Below are 6,089 nucleotides of genomic sequence, written 5' to 3' on the forward strand. Positions count from 1 at the left end.
ATAAGCAGGTAGGTAACAACATCACGTTACAATAAACAGGCTATGCAACATAAATAGGATAATAGTAGTAGTAGCAGCAGATTCTAATGCAAGAATAAGAGAGAAGGGAATGGGCGATATCGGAATGCTCAAGGGGGTTTTGCTTACCTGGAAGCTCTGTAGACATGTACGGATCCTCAACGAAGAAGACGATCACCTGATCATCAGCCGTCTTGGGGTCTATCGCGATAACGGGGTCTACCGAAACAAAAGCAACGAAGGGGAAACAAATAAACAACAGAACAAACAAAGGCAATGGAAAGCATGATAGGATAGTAAGCTATGCTAGGTGAGACCTAACGCGGTACTAGACCTTGCAGACGGAGAGGGAAAACATCCTAAGGGGTTTTCCTGGCGTCTGGCCTTTTCCGGGCAGACGAAAGAGAGGGGACGATCCCATGTTCAGCATGCTAGGGGCATGTGACAGATAAACGAACTGTGTGTTTGGATTCGTTGGATTTTTCTTAGAAACTTTCATATATAAAACTTTTTCATCGGAGTTACTGTTTATTTTCTAGGAATTATGAAAGATTTAACGATTTTCATGAATTTTCTGGAATATTTAATATGAGTTTGACCAAGTCAAAACGGCTGGGAAAATAGTGAAGGGATGTGGCCCACATGTCATTGGCACTTAATTTAATTGATGGCTAAACTAAAACGGAGGGGTTAAAATTAACATAGGGGGCCACATGACATAGGCTAGCAATTATCCTAAGTACTAATTAGTCTAACTACTCTGACCACTAATTATTTAATCAACCTAAACTAATCAGGGCCAGCCCCACTTGGCAGTGAGCCAGCCCTGCCTCCCACGCACACACACAACACACACACACCATGCTGCACAAACACATTGCACGCACACAACACACACATACCACGGCCATGACCTGCAGCGGTAGCAAGCAGAGCAACTTGCAAGGCAGCGCAGCGGCGCTACCAAGCAGCATCAGCATCAAGCAAAAGCACCTGCAATGGCGAGCAGTATTGCAAGAGCAGCAATAGCAGTAGGCTACAGCACGCATAGCAGCAGCTACGACAGCAGGCGGCGACGTCAGTGGCGCAGCAGGAGCAGGGGCGTGGCCCGGGCGGCGGGACTGTGAGCAGGCGCGTGGGGTAGCAGCAGCAACGCACGGGCAGGCTAGCGGGGCACTATAGCGGGCGCGACGGAGTGGGGCGGGGGCCACGCGGCGGTCATGCAGGAGCGAGGGGGAGCGAACATAGGGCGCGGGCGACGAGGGGCACAAGGGTGCGCGACCACGGGCAGCGGGCGTGGCCGTGGTGCGTGCGCGTACACTGAAGCTCGAACGCGGCCAGGGTAGAGGATGGTCGAGCTCGGGGATGACGACAAACAGTGATGAATCGAAGGGGAGAAGGGGGGAATCGGCCAAGGAGCTCACCACGGAGCTCGTGGACAAGGTCATGAGCTGCGGGGGTGGCCGGATGCGTCAAGCTCGACAGCGAGATGTGACGGCCATGGTGGAAACCATCTCGATCCTGAGCATACGGTGCCTCTTAGCTTGATTTAGCGGAGGTAGGCGAAGGAGTCGATGATGACGGAGCTCCTAGAGAACCTCCCGATCACCGAGGAGGCCAGTAACCACGAGGATGGCGACAGCGCGTCGACGAGAGCTCGGGAGGGAGCGAAACCAAGAGGGAGAGGACGAGCAAGAGGATAAGTGATTGATAGGGTTTGTCTACAGGACCGGGAGCGGTCTTATCCTCATCGGGGGTGCACTGGATGGTCGACACGGTGGCAACAACGGCCAGGGCGGCATGGATGTGCTCGACACACAGGTTCTCTGCCTCCTGTAGGTGAGGAGGAGGATAAGGGAGAGATGGGCCGGACCTAGGTTCTGTAGCACTAGAGCCCAAGCTCTTGACACCCTTTCCTCTTTTTTTTATTTGCTTATGCCTTTCGCTACTATTTCTATTTAAATGAGCTAGCAAACAATTTTCATTAATTGTGAAACTTTGCACATAAATCAAACACAACAATACTAGATGGCACAAAAAGTTTGGGGCCATTTGGAGTTGTCTAACTATTTTTGGAAATTGAAAGGCAAATTTAATTGTTGCTGGATGACTCAAATAATTCCCAGTGGCATTTTGGGAATTTAGGTGAGGTTGGTTACAACATGACAAATACTTAGAGAATATTTTCCAAATAATGAACTATTTTGATTGCATGACAGAAGAAGTAAATATTTGACATGCAATTCAAATTGGAATTTGGCTTCGATTTTGGACAAGTGGAAAATTAGCTTAGTGATCATAATGACATGACCACTATTAGAGGGAGATCACTGTAGCATGATTCTCGGGGTGTTACAAATGGTGCCTAAATGTTCATCACATATTATTTTCTTTTGTAGCATGGAAATTGGGTTTTTATATGATTCAAAGCAATAGTCTAGCTTTGACATGAAGATTTCAATACTCAAGCTCAATCATTAATCCATTCATGAAACACACTCGCATATTAGCTACATCCAATGCTCAAGTATGATCATAGTGCCCCTTAGTTGGTGCTTTATAAGAGAAGATGGAGACTCAAATTAAAAATAAAAATTGCATAAATTAAATAGATAGGCCCTTCGTAGAGAGAAGTACATATTTGTAGAGGTGCCATATCTCAAAGCTTAAATTGAGAGATAAAGATTTTGAGAGGCATACTTTTCCCATCAACAACAACGACCGAGTAGTTTCCAACACTTTCCATGTTAGATATATAATAGGCGGTTTCCAAACAGAAAATAAAGTTTATTCATTTTCCCACCATTCTTTCACAATCCATGGCTAGCCATATCCATGGGTGTCTTCCATACCAATACTTTCCAAGGAATTTATTATTTGACAACATAAAGTAAATTTCCTTTCCATTTCGGGACTGGGCATCCCTATTACCGTCGTACTCTCGTGCAATGACAAGTGAATAAACACTCATCCTGAGAATAACACATCTAGCATGGAAACTATTAGCCATCCCCTCCCGCTTCATGAGCGGTACGAGCACACAAAATGGAAAATTTATTTTAAAAATTAGAGATGACACATACAAATTTTCTTAGAACGGCACGAGAATACCGCATATAGGTAGGTATGGTGGACTCATATGGCAAAACTGATGCACAGGTAGTATTTCTACTTAGTACAAGTGGAGGCTAGCAAATAGATTGAGAATCAACCAACCATGAAACGGAAAATCACATAAGTGAGCATTAAGCATAACTAACACCGAATAATGCACCACAAGTAGGATGTGATTTCATTGCATAACTATTGACTTTCATTCTTGCATAGGGAATCATAAACCTTAACACCAATATTCTTACTAAAGCATAATTACTCACCAACATGACTCACATATCATTATCATCATATCGCAATACTATTACAAGGAATCAAGTTTATTTTGTCCAATGATCTTCGTGAAAGTTTTTATTATATCCCTCTTGAATATCTATCACTTTGGGACTAATTTCATATGTTTCTTTTGACAAGCTCAAACAAATCTAAGTAAAGAACATGAGCATAAAAATTTTCATCTCTCAAAATAATATAAGTGAAGCATGAGAGAATTTCTTCAAAAATTTACTAACTCTCAAATAAATCTAAGTGGAGCATGAGAGCATTTATTCCAAAAAATATTAAAGCACACCGTCCTCAAAAAGATATAAGTGAAGCACTAGAGTAATTCCATAGCTCAAAATATTTCAAGTGAAGCACATAGAGCAATTCTAATAAATCATAGCATAATTTTGACTCTCTCAAATAGGTGTGTCCAGCAAGGATAGATGACACAAACCAAAAAGCAAAACAAGAAAAGACTCATATAATACAAGGCACTCCAAGCAAAACTCATGATATGTGACGAATAAAAATATAGCTCAAAGTAAAATAACGATGGTCGTTAGAAGAAAGAGGGGATGCCTTCCGGGGCATCCCCAAGCTTAGTTGCTTGTTTCTCCTTGAATAATAACTTGGGGTGCCATGGGGAATCCCCAATATTAGGCCCTTCTCACTCCTCATTCCTTCATCCATCGTGATCTCACCCAAAACTTGAAAACTTCAATCACACAAAACTCAACAAAACCTTCGTGAGATCCGTTAGTATAAGAAAGCAAATCACTACTCTAAGTACTGTTGCAAACCCATTAATATTTAATTTTTGCATTATATCTACTGTATTCTAACTTTATAATGGCTTATACCCCCCTGATACAACCCATAGATTCATCAAAATAAGCACACAACACATAGAAAACAGAATCAGTCAAAAACAGAACATTTTGTAGTAATCTGAGAACTTCGTATACTTATGTAACTCCAAAACTTCTAGAAAATTAGAAAAACGTGGGAAATTTGTATATCAATGTTGTGTAAAAATATTCAGAATTCTTCGTTGATTCTGTGATTTTTTAAAATTCTGCTACTGCACACAAAAGTTTCTGTTTTCCAACAAGATCAAATCAACTATCATCCAACATGATCCCAAAGGCTTTACTTGGCACAAAAACTAATTAAAACATAAAAACACAATCATAACAGTAGCATAATTGTGCAAACACTCAAGAAGGCAAAGCAAAAGGCAAAAATAAAATTTATTCATTGGGTTGCCTCCCAACAAACGCTATCGTTTTATGCCCCTAGCTAGGTGTAACACATAGATTCAAGTATTATCACATTTCTCTTTATTTTTCATAGATGTGTTCTTGTAAAGAGGTTTTGCATAAAACTTGAAACACATTATTCATAGAAATTTTAGCATTATCAAGTTGCCCATCAACATATTCCCTTTGTTTTCCGGCTACAATCCAATAATAGTGTAGATTAAAATCATTGAAAACTTGTTGGATTATATCTAAAATGGGGAATTCATTTTTAAGATTGTCATAAAAAATTGATTATTTATAAGCAAATGTCTCAACATATAATCACTATTATAAAGGATCTCATCTATAACCGGTTTTTCATGGCTCATAAAAAATCAAAAATTTCCCTAGCTTCCAGTATTATGTAATCACATCCATTCATAAGAACAAGGGTAGCTAACTTTTTAGCATTAGGATCCTTCATAATAGGTAGCCAATAAATCAATCTTTGCAGGGTAGGATGGGTACAGATAAATCTATTTTCAAGTTTGAGAACAAGTGCTGAAATAGCTTCCGCATAAGATTTAGTTCTTTTAAGTATAGGAGTATCATCAAGAGTCAAATTTCCAACACAATTAAAAATTTTGGATATATTATTTTCCCATACCATTCGTAAGTGCATATAGTGCCCCTTAGTGATTTTGGTGTATTGAAGACTTATAGGTTAAGGGACTGATGCGTTTGTGAGTGTACACAGGTCTATAAGTCTACAAGGAATTTGATATTTACAAAGAAAGTCGACCCCTAAAAATGAAGTTCTTCGACTGAAGACTTTGATTTTCTGAAGACTTTGAAAGTGAAGAAATTGGTGTAATCCTGAAGACTTGGTATTCCTTCGAGGAACATGAAGCGTGAAGACTTTTGTTTTCGTAGTTTCATTTTCTCTTTCTTGAGGCATAGGAAACACCGTACTATTAAAGGGGGTCGAGGAAATACTAAGGAAAATTTCCAAGTGATGCTCAACTCAAATCCTACACCTACCAATCCCTTCGAGTGAAGCCATTGAAAATCTCATGCAGCTCAGTTAATTTCTTCAGTGACAGAGACGATGTTCTTCTGGTCTCTGAGGAATTTGTTCCGACTGAAGAGTTAGGAATTCACCAGTGCGGATTGCCTACACAGTGAGGAACATGATAGCCCCGAGGAATTTGATACTCAAAATTCTGACCGTTGTTGTGCTATGCGCCAGCTGTCCCAAAATATCTACCCACCTAACGGTCATATCAGTGAAGGGCATTTATGTCTTATCATGTCGGGCTACTCCCTAGGCTATAAATAGCCACCCCCTACAACCACTAGCTGGTTGGCTGCTCCGAGAGAAACTGACACTTATCATTTGAGAGCATCCCATCCTCCGAGGACTTTGAGTGAAAATCATCAAGTGAGGAAAAC

This window comes from Triticum aestivum, chromosome 2A (genome assembly GCF_018294505.1).
Source record: "Triticum aestivum cultivar Chinese Spring chromosome 2A, IWGSC CS RefSeq v2.1, whole genome shotgun sequence".
Taxonomy (NCBI): Eukaryota; Viridiplantae; Streptophyta; class Magnoliopsida; order Poales; family Poaceae; genus Triticum; species Triticum aestivum.